This window comes from Saccoglossus kowalevskii, chromosome 17 (assembly GCF_978046115.1).
Source record: "Saccoglossus kowalevskii chromosome 17, keSacKowa6.1, whole genome shotgun sequence".
Classification (NCBI taxonomy): Eukaryota; Metazoa; Hemichordata; class Enteropneusta; family Harrimaniidae; genus Saccoglossus; species Saccoglossus kowalevskii.
In genome coordinates, this window is record NC_140657.1 from 4,812,970 (window position 1) to 4,828,044 (window position 15,075).

The 15,075-nt window shown below is 39.2% G+C and overlaps 10 non-coding genes across 10 annotated transcripts; all 10 read left to right on the top strand.

Moving 5' to 3' along the window:
• Positions 1 to 240: 240 nt before the first annotated feature.
• On the top strand, positions 241 to 311 carry TRNAG-GCC (transfer RNA glycine (anticodon GCC)). The gene has a single exon. It is a non-coding gene; the product is annotated as a tRNA-Gly (tRNA).
• A 559-nt stretch (positions 312 to 870) lies between these two features.
• On the top strand, positions 871 to 941 carry TRNAG-GCC (transfer RNA glycine (anticodon GCC)). The gene has a single exon. It is a non-coding gene; the product is annotated as a tRNA-Gly (tRNA).
• An 840-nt stretch (positions 942 to 1,781) lies between these two features.
• Positions 1,782 to 1,852, top strand: TRNAG-GCC (transfer RNA glycine (anticodon GCC)). The gene has a single exon. It is a non-coding gene; the product is annotated as a tRNA-Gly (tRNA).
• Positions 1,853 to 2,096: 244 nt separating this feature from the next.
• TRNAG-GCC (transfer RNA glycine (anticodon GCC)) lies at positions 2,097 to 2,167 on the top strand. Its single transcript has one exon. It is a non-coding gene; the product is annotated as a tRNA-Gly (tRNA).
• A 244-nt stretch (positions 2,168 to 2,411) lies between these two features.
• On the top strand, positions 2,412 to 2,482 carry TRNAG-GCC (transfer RNA glycine (anticodon GCC)). The gene has a single exon. It is a non-coding gene; the product is annotated as a tRNA-Gly (tRNA).
• An 840-nt stretch (positions 2,483 to 3,322) lies between these two features.
• Positions 3,323 to 3,393, top strand: TRNAG-GCC (transfer RNA glycine (anticodon GCC)). The gene has a single exon. It is a non-coding gene; the product is annotated as a tRNA-Gly (tRNA).
• Positions 3,394 to 7,253: 3,860 nt separating this feature from the next.
• Positions 7,254 to 7,324, top strand: TRNAG-GCC (transfer RNA glycine (anticodon GCC)). Its single transcript has one exon. It is a non-coding gene; the product is annotated as a tRNA-Gly (tRNA).
• Positions 7,325 to 7,545: 221 nt separating this feature from the next.
• TRNAG-GCC (transfer RNA glycine (anticodon GCC)) lies at positions 7,546 to 7,616 on the top strand. Its single transcript has one exon. It is a non-coding gene; the product is annotated as a tRNA-Gly (tRNA).
• Positions 7,617 to 14,028: 6,412 nt separating this feature from the next.
• TRNAG-GCC (transfer RNA glycine (anticodon GCC)) lies at positions 14,029 to 14,099 on the top strand. The gene has a single exon. It is a non-coding gene; the product is annotated as a tRNA-Gly (tRNA).
• A 244-nt stretch (positions 14,100 to 14,343) lies between these two features.
• TRNAG-GCC (transfer RNA glycine (anticodon GCC)) lies at positions 14,344 to 14,414 on the top strand. Its single transcript has one exon. It is a non-coding gene; the product is annotated as a tRNA-Gly (tRNA).
• The last annotated feature ends 661 nt before the right edge of the window (positions 14,415 to 15,075 follow it).

A 15,075-nucleotide genomic window follows, 5' to 3' on the forward strand; every position in this document is an offset into this window, starting at 1 on the left:
GATTTTGGTGCTGTCAATTAATAGTTCAATATGACGCTATTTCTGTATGTCACTAAAAGCGCGGATATCTCGCACATTGCCCATGCAAGGCGTATGTAAATTTCAGGTGGAAACAACTGACTAGATTATTTGTATATATATGGAATCTACATTATCGAGTACTGATACTAACTTAATCTGCATTATGTCACATAAAATTTAATATTTTCTGAAATGTCCGTGATGGAACAACAACATATCGCATTGGTGGTTCAGTGGTAGAATTCTCGCCTGCCACGCGGGAGGCCCGGGTTCGATTCCCGGCCAATGCAAAATGATTTTGGTGCTGTCAATTAATAGTTCAATATGACGTTATTTCTGTGTGTCACTAAAAGCGCGGAAACCTCGCACATTGTCTGTGCGAGACATATGTAAATTTCAGGTGGAAACAACTGACTAGATTATTTGTATAGATATGGAATCTACATTATCGCGTTCTGATACTAACTTAATCTGCATTATGTCACATAAAATTCAATATATCCTGAAATGTCCGTGATGGAACAACAACATATCGCATTGGTGGTTCAGTGGTATAATTCTCGCCTGCCACGCGGGAGGCCCGGGTTCGATTCCCGGCCAATGCAAAGTGATTTTGGTGCTGTCAATTAATAGTTCAATATGACGTTATTTCTGTGTGTCACTAAAAGCGCGGAAATCTCGCACATTGCCCATGCGAGACGTATGTAAATTTCAGGTGGAAACAACTGACTAGATTATTTGTATAGATATGGAATCTACAATATCGAGTACTGATACTAACTTAATCTGCATTATGTCACATAAAATTCAATATTTCCTGAAATGTCCGTGATGGAACAACAACATATCGCATTGGTGGTTCAGTGGTAGAATTCTCGCCTGCCACGCGGGAGGCCCGGGTTCGATTCCCGGCCAATGCAAAATGATTTTGGTGCTGTCAATTAATAGTTCAATATGTCGTTATTTCTGTGTGTCACTAAAAGCGCGGAAACCTCGCACATTGTCTGAGCGAGACATATGTAAATTTCTGGTGGAAACAACTGACTAGATTATTTGTATAGATATGGAATCTACATTATCGCGTTCTGATACTAACTTAATCTGCATTATGTCACATAAAATTCAATATATCCTGAAATGTCCGTGATGGAACAACAACATATCGCATTGGTGGTTCAGTGGTAGATTCCCCGCCTATGCAAAATGATTTTGGTGCTGTCAATTAATAGTTCAATATGATGTCATTTCTGTGTGTCACTAAAAGCGCGGAAATCTCGCACATTGCCCATGCGAGACGTATGTAAATTTCAGGTGGAAACAACTGACTAGATTATTTGTATATATATGGAATCTACATTATCGAGTACTGATACTAACTTAATCTGCATTATGTCACATAAAATTTAATATTTTCTGAAATGTCCGTTATGGATCAACAACATATCGCATAGGTGGTTCAGTGGTAGAATTCTCGCCTGCCACGCGGGAGGCCCGGGTTCGATTCCCGGCCAATGCAAAATGATTTTGGTGCTGTCAATTAATAGTTCAATATGACATTATTTCTGTGTGTCACTAAAAGCGCGGAAATCTCGCACATTGCCCATGCGAGACGTATGTAAATTTCAGGTGGAAACAACTGACTAGATTATTTGTATAGATATGGAATCTACAATATCGAGTACTGATACTAACTTAATCTGCATTATGTCACATAAAATTCAATATTTCCTGAAATGTCCGTGATGGAACAACAACATATCGCATTGGTGGTTCAGTGGTAGAATTCTCGCCTGCCACGCGGGAGGCCCGGGTTCGATTCCCGGCCAATGCAAAATGATTTTGGTGCTGTCAATTAATAGTTCAATATGACGTTATTTCTGTGTGTCACTAAAAGCGCGGAAACCTCGCACATTGTCTGTGCGAGACATATGTAAATTTCAGGTGGAAACAACTGACTAGATTATTTGTATAGATATGGAATCTACATTATCGCGTTCTGATACTAACTTAATCTGCATTATGTCACATAAAATTCAATATTTCCTGAAATGTCCGTGATGGAACAACAACATATCGCATTGGTGGTTCAGTGGTAGAATTCTCGCCTGCCACGCGGGAGGCCCGGGTTCGATTCCCGGCCAATGCAAAATGATTTTGGTGCTGTCAATTAATAGTTCAATATGTCGTTATTTCTGTGTGTCACTAAAAGCGCGGAAACCTCGCACATTGTCTGAGCGAGACATATGTAAATTTCTGGTGGAAACAACTGACTAGATTATTTGTATAGATATGGAATCTACATTATCGCGTTCTGATACTAACTTAATCTGCATTATGTCACATAAAATTCAATATATCCTGAAATGTCCGTGATGGAACAACAACATATCGCATTGGTGGTTCAGTGGTAGAATTCTCGCCTGCCACGCGGGAGGCCCGGGTTCGATTCCCGGCCAATGCAAAGTGATTTTGGTGCTGTCAATTAATAGTTCAATATGACGCTATTTCTGTATGTCACTAAAAGCGCGGATATCTCGCACATTGCCCATGCAAGGCGTATGTAAATTTCAGGTGGAAACAACTGACTAGATTATTTGTATAGATATGGAATCTACATTATCGAGTTCTGATACTAACTTAATCTGCATTATGTCACATAAAATTCAATATTTCCTGAAATGTCCGTGATGGAACAACAACATATCGCATTGGTGGTTCAGTGGTAGATTCCCCGCCTATGCAAAATGATTTTGGTGCTGTCAATTAATAGTTCAATATGATGTCATTTCTGTGTGTCACTAAAAGCGCGGAAATCTCGCACATTGCCCATGCGAGACGTATGTAAATTTCAGGTGGAAACAACTGACTAGATTATTTGTATATATATGGAATCTACATTATCGAGTACTGATACTAACTTAATCTGCATTATGTCACATAAAATTTAATATTTTCTGAAATGTCCGTTATGGATCAACAACATATCGCATAGGTGGTTCAGTGGTAGAATTCTCGCCTGCCACGCGGGAGGCCCGGGTTCGATTCCCGGCCAATGCAAAATGATTTTGGTGCTGTCAATTAATAGTTCAATATGACATTATTTCTGTGTGTCACTAAAAGCGCGGAAATCTCGCACATTGCCCATGCGAGACGTATGTAAATTTCAGGTGGAAACAACTGACTAGATTATTTGTATAGATATGGAATCTACAATATCGAGTACTGATACTAACTTAATCTGCATTATGTCACATAAAATTCAATATTTCCTGAAATGTCCGTGATGGAACAACAACATATCGCATTGGTGGTTCAGTGGTAGAATTCTCGCCTGCCACGCGGGAGGCCCGGGTTCGATTCCCGGCCAATGCAAAATGATTTTGGTGCTGTCAATTAATAGTTCAATATGACGTTATTTCTGTGTGTCACTAAAAGCGCGGAAACCTCGCACATTGTCTGTGCGAGACATATGTAAATTTCAGGTGGAAACAACTGACTAGATTATTTGTATAGATATGGAATCTACATTATCGCGTTCTGATACTAACTTAATCTGCATTATGTCACATAAAATTCAATATATCCTGAAATGTCCGTGATGGAACAACAACATATCGCATTGGTGGTTCAGTGATATAATTCTCGCCTGCCACGCGGGAGGCCCGGGTTCGATTCCCGGCCAATGCAAAGTGATTTTGGTGCTGTCAATTAATAGTTCAATATGACGCTATTTCTGTATGTCACTAAAAGCGCGGATATCTCGCACATTGCCCATGCAAGGCGTATGTAAATTTCAGGTGGAAACAACTGACTAGATTATTTGTATAGATATGGAATCTACATTATCGAGTTCTGATACTAACTTAATCTGCATTATGTCACATAAAATTCAATATTTCCTGAAATGTCCGTGATGGAACAACAACATATCGCATTGGTGGTTCAGTGGTAGATTCCCCGCCTATGCAAAATGATTTTGGTGCTGTCAATTAATAGTTCAATATGATGTCATTTCTGTGTGTCACTAAAAGCGCGGAAATCTCGCACATTGCCCATGCGAGACGTATGTAAATTTCAGGTGGAAACAACTGACTAGATTATTTGTATAATTATGGAATCTACATTATCGCGTTCTGATACTAACTTAATCTGCATTATGTCACATAAAATTCAATATTTCCTGAAATGTCCGTGATGGAACAACAACATATCGCATTGGTGGTTCAGTGGTAGATTCCCGGCCTATGCAAAATGATTTTGGTGCTGTCAATTAATAGTTCAATATGACGTCATTTCTGCGTGTCACTAAAAGCGCGGAAATCTCGCACATTGCCCATGCGAGACGTATGTAAATTTCAGGTGGAAACAACTGACTAGATTATTTGTATATATATGGAATCTACATTATCGAGTACTGATACTAACTTAATCTGCATTATGTCACATAAAATTTAATATTTTCTGAAATGTCCGTGATGGATCAACAACATGTCGCATAGGTGGTTCAGTGGTAGAATTCTCGCCTGCCACGCGGGAGGCCCGGGTTCGATTCCCGGCCAATGCAAAATGATTTTGGTGCTGTCAATTAATAGTTCAATATGACGTTATTTCTGTGTGTCACTAAAAGCGCGGAAATCTCGCACATTGCCCATGCGAGACGTATGTAAATTTCAGGTGGAAACAACTGACTAGATTATTTGTATATATATGGAATCTACATTATCGAGTTCTGATACTAACTTAATCTGCATTATGTCACATAAAATTCAATATTTCCTGAAATGTCCGTGATGGAACAACAACATATCGCATTGGTGGTTCAGTGGTAGATTCCCGGCCTATGCAAAATGATTTTGGTGCTGTCAATTAATAGTTCAATATGACGTCATTTCTGTGTGTCACTAAAAGCGCGGAAATCTCGCACATTGCCCATGCGAGACGTATGTAAATTTCAGGTGGAAACAACTGACTAGATTATTTGTATATATATGGAATCTACATTATCGAGTACTGATACTAACTTAATCTGCATTATGTCACATAAAATTTAATATTTTCTGAAATGTCCGTGATGGATCAACAACATATCGCATAGGTGGTTCAGTGGTAGAATTCTCGCCTGCCACGCGGGAGGCCCGGGTTCGATTCCCGGCCAATGCAAAATGATTTTGGTGCTGTCAATTAATAGTTCAATATGACGTTATTTCTGTGTGTCACTAAAAGCGCGGAAACCTCGCACATTATCTGTGCGAGACATATGTAAATTTCAGGTGGAAACAACTGACTAGATTATTTGTATAGATATGGAATCTACATTATCACGTTCTGATACTAACTTAATCTGCATTATGTCACATAAAATTCAATATTTCCTGAAATGTCCGTGATGGAACAACAACATATCGCATTGGTGGTTCAGTGATATAATTCTCGCCTGCCACGCGGGAGGCCCGGGTTCGATTCCCGGCCAATGCAAAATGATTGTGGTGCTGTCAATTAATAGTTCAATATGACGCTATTTCTGTGTGTCACTAAAAGCGCGGAAATCTCGCACATTGCCCATGCGAGACATATGTAATTTTCAGGTGGAAACAACTGACTAGATTATTTGTATAGATATGGAATCTACATTATCGCGTTCTGATACTAACTTAATCTGCATTATGTCAAATAAAATTCAATATTTCCTGAAATGTCCGTGATGGAACAACAACATATCGCATTGGTGGTTCAGTGATATAATTCTCGCCTGCCACGCGGGAGGCCCGGGTTCGATTCCCGGCCAATGCAAAATGATTATGGTGCTGTCAATTAATAGTTCAATATGACGCTATTTCTGTATGTCACTAAAAGCGCGGATATCTCGCACATTGCCCATGCAAGGCGTATGTAAATTTCAGGTGGAAACAACTGACTAGATTATTTGTATAGATATGGAATCTACAATATCGAGTACTGATACTAACTTAATCTGCATTATGTCACATAAAATTCAATATTTCCTGAAATGTCCGTGATGGAACAACAACATATCGCATTGGTGGTTCAGTGCTAGAATTCTCGCCTGCCACGCGGGAGGCCCGGGTTCGATTCCCGGCCAATGCAAAATTATTTTGGTGCTGTCAATTAATAGTTCAATATGACGTTATGTCTGTGTGTCACTAAAAGCGCGGAAACATATGTAAATTTCAGGTGGAAACAACTGACGAGATTATTTGAATAGATATGGAATCTACATTATCGCGTTCTGATACTAACTTAATCTGCATTATGTCACATAAAATTCAATATTTCCTGAAATGTCCGTGATGGAACAACAACATATCGCATTGGTGGTTCAGTGGTAGATTCCCGGCCAATGCAAAATGATTTTGGTGCTGTCAATTAATAGTTCAATATGACGTTATTTCTGTGTGTCACTAAAAGCGCGGAAATCTCGCACATTGCCCATGCGAGACATATGTAATTTTCAGGTGGAAACAACTGACTAGATTATTTGTATAGATATGGAATCTACATTATCGAGTACTGATACTAACTTAATCTGCATTATGTCACATAAAATTCAATATTTCCTGAAATGTCCGTGATGGAACGAAAACATAGCGCATTGGTGGTTCAGTGGTAGAATTCTCGCCTGCCATGCGGGAGGCCCGAGTTCGATTCCCGGCCTATGCAAAATGATTTTGGTGCTGTCAATTAATATTTCAATATGACGTCTGTGTGTCACGAAAAGCGCAGAAATCTCGCACATTGACTGTGCGACATATATGTAAATTTCAGGTGGAAACAACTGACTAGATTATTTGTATAGATATGGAATCTACATTATCGCGTTCTGATACTAACTTGATCTGCATTATGTCACATAAAATTCAATATTTCCTGAAATGTCCGTGATGGAACAACAACATATCGCATTGGTGGTTCAGTGGTAGAATTCTCGCCTGCCACGCGGGAGGCCCGGCTTCGATTCCCGGCCAATGCAAAATGATTTTGGTGCTGTCAATTAATAGTTCAATATGACGCTATTTCTGTATGTCACTAAAAGCGCGGATATCTCGCACATTGCCCATGCAAGGCGTATGTAAATTTCAGGTGGAAACAACTGACTAGATTATTTGTATAGATATGGAATCTACATTATCGAGTTCTGATACTAACTTAATCTGCATTATATCACATAAAATTCAATATTTCCTGAAATGTCCGTGATGGAACAACAAAATATCGCATTGGTGGTTCAGTGGTAGAATTCTCGCCTGCCACGCGGGAGGCCCGGGTTCGATTCCCGGCCAATGCAAAATGATTTTGGTGCTGTCAATTAATAGTTCAATATGACGTTATGTCTGTGTGTCACTAAAAGCGCGGAAACATATGTAAATTTCAGGTGGAAACAACTGACGAGATTATTTGAATAGATATGTAATCTACATTATCGCGTTCTGATACTAACTTAATCTGCATTATGTCACATGAAATTCAATATTTCCGGAAATGTCCGTGATGGAACAACAACATATCGCATTGGTGGTTCAGTGGTAGAATTCTCGCCTGCCACGCGGGAGGCCCGGGTTCGATTCCCGGCCAATGCAAAATGATTTTGGTGCTGTCAATTAATAGTTCAATATGACGCTATTTCTGTATGTCACTAAAAGCGCGGATATCTCGCACATTGCCCATGCAAGGCGTATGTAAATTTCAGGTGGAAACAAATGACTAGATTATTTGTATAGATATGGAATCTACATTATCGAGTTCTGATACTAACTTAATCTGCATTATGTCACATAAAATTCAATATTTCCTGAAATGTCCGTGATGGAACAACAACATATCGCATTGGTGGTTCAGTGGTAGATTCCCGGCCAATGCAAAATGATTTTGGTGCGGTCAATTAATAGTTCAATATGACGTTATTTCTGTGTGTCACTAAAAGCGCGGAAATCTCGCACATTGCCCATGCGAGACATAGGTAATTTTCAGGTGGAAACAACTGACTAGATTATTTGTATAGATATGGAATCTACATTATCGAGTACTGATACTAACTTAATCTGCATTATGTCACATAAAATTCAATATTTCCTGAAATGTCCGTGATGGAACGAAAACAGAGCGCATTGGTGGTTCAGTGGTAGAATTCTCGCCTGCCATGCGGGAGGCCCGGGTTCGATTCCCGGCCAATGCAAAATGATTTTGGTGCTGTCAAATAATAGTTCAATATGACGTTATTTCTGTGTGTCACTAAAAGCGCGGAAATCTCGCACATTGCCCATGCGAGACGTTTGTAAATTTCAGGTGGAAACAATTGACTAGATTATTTGTATATACAGTAAAACCTGTCAAAACCGACCATGACTGGGACTGGGATCTATGGTCGGTTTTCAGAGGGAGTCGGTTTATTCAGGGTGGGCGTGACTTTGATTGAAACAACAATTACATGTGCTGTAAACACGGGACAAATGAAAGACATCGGAGTTTGCCTCCGGTGATTCTACATGTATTTACAATGTGCATTTATTGTATTGTTTCAATAAAATAATTTACCAAACAAGACAAAAATATTATGGTATGTACATGACATCAATTAACATTAAAATAACTATTCGAACAGACCGGGTAAGTATTGCGTATCGTAACTGAAGGCGTCCATTTTGGATGACATCACAACGTATGTTCACGTGAGCTACATGTAATTATCATAATTTATGCAGACAGTCGATTTTGCTGTTAAGTCAATCACAGTCCCTCAACAGGGACTGTGAGTCAATGAATCAAATTACGATGTAAAAAATCATCAAGCTTTGACTACTTTAAAGAACATCTTTTTTTTTCAACGATTTTGTTTTCCGTTCGAATTATGAAATTTTGGATATCTGTCAAGTAACTGGAGTCTTTGTTCTGTAATCTTGTCAACATGTCTAGCACATCGCCATGTGTCAAGTCACTGTCGTTGTGGGGGTCAATAATTTGACTGTCGTTGCAATTTATGTCATTGTTGTCTATAGATTCATGGTTTTCTTTGTCTGCAATAAAATTCTCAACAATCTGTTGCTCCCACTCGCCGTCATACATTGCTTCAGTCGGTATACGTTCATCAAAGTGGAGGTATTCTACAACGCTACACTGTGTTTGCGGGTCTGCAACTTGCTAAATAAGGTTTCCGAATTCTTTGTTGTCGTCTGCTTCTTCGTCATCATAAATTTCAATCTTGAAGCCCCCTTTACGGAAACATTCGAAAGCACAAAATTGTCGATCAGAATCGTTATGGAAAGAAGAAAACTCAATGTCTTTTGAGCGTTGAAGAAGTGATAATGCAGTGTGCTTCACCGCAATTGAAGGTGATGACCCCGATCATTTGTTTATATCCGGGGTCATTATACTGTCCAGACACCACGCTATGCGTGGGCGTGTGGTGTGAAAAATGTAATCAGTTGCCATTGTTTTACACGGGACGTTACTTGTAGTGTGAGATTTGGTATTGTTTCTGTGACGTTCGCGGAATTTGGACACAATGCACACTTTTTAGGTCGGGCAGACCGAATTACTAGACAGCGGATGTGGTGCAAATGGTCGGATGGTCGATGTGTTCAGTGTGAATATTGGACTTGGGACCGATCAATGCGGTCGGTGTTCGGAGTAAACAGTGGTCGGATTTCACAGGTTGTTTTAACATAGGCGTCTATGGAGAAATTTCGGGGCTACATAAATCGGTCGGTTCTGACAGTAGGTCGGTTTATCCAGGGGTCGGTTTTGACAGGTTTTACTGTATATGGAATCTACATTATCGCGTTCTGATACTAACTTGATCTGCATTATGTCACATAAAATTCAATATTTCCTGAAATGTCCGTGATGGAACAACAACATATCGCATTGGTGGTTCAGTGGTAGAATTCTCGCCTGCCACGCGGGAGGCCCGGGTTCGATTCCCGGCCAATGGAAAATGATTTTGGTGCTGTCAATTAATAGTTCAATATGACGCTATTTCTGTATGTCACTAAAAGCGCGGATATCTCGCACATTGCCCATGCAAGGCGTATGTAAAATTTCAGGTGGAAACAAGTGACTAGATTATTTGTATAGATATGTAATCTACATTATCGAGTTCTGATACTAACTTAATCTGCATTATGTCACATAAAATTCAATATTTCCTGAAATGTCCGTGATGGAACAACAACATATCGCATTGGTGGTTCAGTGGTAGATTCCCGGCCTATGCAAAATGATTTTGTGCTGTCAATTAATAGTTCAATATGACGTTATTTCTGTGTGTCACTAAAAGCGCGGAAATCTCGCACATTGCCCATGCGAGACGTATGTAAATTTCAGGTGGAAACAACTGACTAGATTATTTGTATAAATATGGAATCTACAATAACGAGTACTGATACTAACATAATCTGCATTATGTCACATAAAATTCAATATTTCCTGAAATGTCCGTAATGGAACAACAACATATCGCATTGGTGGTTCAGTGGTAGAATTCTCGCCTGCCACGTGGGAGGCCCGGGTTCGATTCCCGGCCAGTGCAAAATGATTTTGGTGCTGTCAATTAATAGTTCAATATGACGTTATTTCTGTGTGTCACTAAAAGCGCGGAAATCTCGCACATTGCCCATGCGAGACGTATGTAAATTTCAGATGGAAACAATTGACTAGATTATTTGTATAGATATGGAATCTACATTATCGAGTTCTGATACTAACTTAATCTGCATTATGTCACATAAAATTCAATATTTCCTGAAATGTCCGTGATGGAACAACAACATATCGCATTGGTGGTTCAGTGGTAGATTCCCGGCCTATGCAAAATGATTTTGTGCTGTCAATTAATAGTTCAATATGACGTTATTTCTGTGTGTCACTAAAAGCGCGGAAATCTCGCACATTGCCCATGCGAGACGTATGTAAATTTCAGGTGGAAACAACTGACTAGATTATTTGTATAGATATGGAATCTACAATATCGAATACTGATACTAACTTAATCTGCATTATGTCACATAAAATTCAATATTTCCTGAAATGTCCGTAATGGAACAACAACATATCGCATTGGTGGTTCAGTGGTAGAATTCTCGCCTGCCACGTGGGAGGCCCGGGTTCGATTCCCGGCCAATGCAAAATGATTTTGGTGCTGTCAATTAATAGTTCAATATGACGTTATTTCTGTGTGTCACTAAAAGCGCGGAAATCTCGCACATTGCCCATGCGAGACGTATGTAAATTTCAGATGGAAACAATTGACTAGATTATTTGTATAGATATGGAATCTACATTATCGAGTACTGATACTAACTTAATCTGCATTATGTCACATAAAATTCAATATTTCCTGAAATGTCCGTGATGGAACAACAATATATCGCATTGGTGGTTCAGTGGTAGATTCCCGGCCTATGCAAAATGATTTTGGTGCTGTCAATTAATAGTTCAATATGACGTCATTTCTGTGTGTCACTAAAAGCGCGGAAATCTCGCACATTGCCCATGCGAGACGTATGTAAATTTCAGGTGGAAACAACTGACTAGATTATTTGTATATATATGGAATCTACATTATCGAGTACTGATACTAACTTAATCTGCATTATGTCACATAAAATTTAATATTTCCTGAAATGTCCGTGATGGAACAACAACATATCGCATTGGTGGTTCAGTGGTAGATTCCCGGCCTATGCAAAATGATTTTGGTGCTGTCAATTAATAGTTCAATATGACGTCATTTCTGTGTGTCACTAAAAGCGCGGAAATCTCGCACATTGCCCATGCGAGACGTATGTAAATTTCAGGTGGAAACAACTGACTAGATTATTTGTATAGATATGGAATCTACATTATCGAGTACTGATACTAACTTAATCTGCATTATGACACATAAAATTCAATATTTCCTGAAATGTCCGTGATGGAACAAAAACATAACGCATTGGTGGTTCAGTGGTAGAATTCTCGCCTGCCACGCGGGAGGCCCGGGTTCCATTCCCGGCCAATGCAAAATGATTTTGGTGCTGTCAATTAATAGTTCAATATGACGCTATTTCTGTATGTCACTAAAAGCGCGGATATCTCGCACATTGCCCATGCAAGGCGTATGTAAATTTCAGGTGGAAACAACTGACTAGATTATTTGTATAGATATGGAATCTACATTATCGAGTTCTGATACTAACTTAATCTGCATTATGTCACATAAAATTCAATATTTCCTGAAATGTCCGTGATGGAACAACAACATATCGCATTGGTGGTTCAGTGGTAGATTCCCGGCCTATGCAAAATGATTTTGGTGCTGTCAATTAATAGTTCAATATGACGTCATTTCTGTGTGTCACTAAAAGCGCGGAAATCTCGCACATTGCCCATGCGAGACGTATGTAAATTTCAGGTGGAAACAACTGACTAGATTATTTGTATAGATATGGAATCTACATTATCGAGTTCTGATACTAACTTAATCTGCATTATGTCACATAAAATTCAATATTTCCTGAAATGTCCGTGATGGAACAACAACATATCGCATTGGTGGTTCAGTGGTCGATTCCCGGCCTATGCAAAATGATTTTGGTGCTGTCAATTAATAGTTCAATATGACGTCATTTCTGTGTGTCACTAAAAGCGCGGAAATCTCGCACATTGCCCATGCGAGACGTATGTAAATTTCAGGTGGAAACAACTGACTAGATTATTTGTATATATATGGAATCTACATTATCGAGTACTGATACTAACTTAATCTGCATTATGTCACATAAAATTTAATATTTCCTGAAATGTCCGTGATAGAACAACAACATATCGCATTGGTGGTTCAGTGGTCGATTCCCGGCCTATGCAAAATGATTTTGGTGCTGTCAATTAATAGTTCAATATGACGTCATTTCTGTGTGTCACTAAAAGCGCGGAAATCTCGCACATTGCCCATGCGAGACGTATGTAAATTTCAGGTGGAAACAACTGACTAGATTATTTGTATATATATGGAATCTACATTATCGAGTACTGATACTAACTTAATCTGCATTATGTCACATAAAATTTAATATTTCCTGAAATGTCCGTGATGGAACAACAACATATCGCATTGGTGGTTCAGTGGTAGAATTCTCGCCTGCCACGCGGGAGGCCGGGTTCGATTCCCGGCCAATGCAAAATGATTTCGGTGCTGTCAATTAATAGTTCAATATGACGCTATTTCTGTATGTCACTAAAAGCGCGGATATCTCGCACATTGCCCATGCAAGGCGTATGTAAATTTCAGGTGGAAACAACTAACTAGATTATTTGTATAGATATGGAATCTACATTATCGAGTTCTGATACTAACTTAATCTGCATTATGTCACATAAAATTCAATATTTCCTGAAATGTCCGTGATGGAACAACAACATATCGCATTGGTGGTTCAGTGGTAGATTCCCGGCCTATGCAAAATGATTTTGGTGCTGTCAATTAATAGTTCAATATGACGTCATTTCTGTGTGTCACTAAAAGCGCGGAAATCTCGCACATTGCCCATGCGAGACGTATGTAAATTTCAGGTGGAAACAACTGACTAGATTATTTGTATATATATGGAATCTACATTATCGAGTACTGATACTAACTTAATCTGCATTATGTCACATAAAATTTAATATTTTCTGAAATGTCCGTGATGGATCAACAACATATCGCATTGGTGGTTCAGTGGTAGAATTCTCGCCTGCCACGCGGGAGGCTCGGGTTAGATTCCCGGCCAATGCAAAATGATTTTGGTGCTGTCAATTAATATTTCAATATGACGTCTGTGTGTCACGAAAAGCGCAGAAATCTCGCACATTGACTGTGCGACATATATGTAAATTTCAGGTGGAAACAACTGACTAGATTATTTGTATAGATATGGAATCTACATTATCGCGTTCTGATACTAACTTGATCTGCATTATGTCACATAAAATTCAATATTTCCTGAAATGTCCGTGATGGAACAACAACATATCGCATTGGTGGTTCAGTGGTAGAATTCTCGCCTGCCACGCGGGAGGCCCGGGTTCGATTCCCGGCCAATGCAAAATGATTTTGGTGCTGTCAATTAATAGTTCAATATGAAGCTATTTCTGTATGTCACTAAAAGCGCGGATATCTCGCACATTGCCCATGCAAGGCGTATGTAAAATTCAGGTGGAAACAACTGACTAGATTATTTGTATAGATATGGAATCTACATTATCGAGTTCTGATACTAACTTAATCTGCATTATGTCACATAAAATTCAATATTTCCTGAAATGTCCGTGATGGAACAACAACATATCGCATTGGTGGTTCAGTGGTAGAATTCTCGCCTGCCACGCGGGAGGCCCGGGTTCGATTCCCGGCCAATGCAAAATGATTTTGGTGCTGTCAAATAATAGTTCAATATGACGTTATTTCTGTGTGTCACTAAAAGCGCGGAAATCTCGCACATTGCCCATGCGAGACGTATGTAAATTTCAGGTGGAAACAATTGACTAGATTATTTGTATATATATGGAATCTACATTATCTAGTACTGATACTAACTTAATCTGCATTATGTCACATAAAATTTAATATTTTCTGAAATGTCCGTGATGGATCAACAACATATCGCATTGGTGGTTCAGTGGTAGAATTCTCGCCTGCCACGCGGGAGGCTCGGGTTCGATTCCCGGCCAATGCAAAATGATTTTGGTGCTGTCAATTAAGATTTCAATATGACGTCTGTGTGTCACGAAAAGCGCAGAAATCTCGCACATTGACTGTGCGACATATATGTAAATTTCAGGTGGAAACAACTGACTAGATTATTTGTATAGATATGGAATCTACATTATCGCGTTCTGATACTAACTTGATCTGCATTATGTCACATAAAATTCAATATTTCCTGAAATGTCCGTGATGGAACAACAACATATCGCATTGGTGGTTCAGTGGTAGAATTCTCGCCTGCCACGCGCGAGGCCCGGGTTCGATTCCCGGCCAATGCAAAATGATTTTGGTGCTGTCAATTAATAGTTCAATAT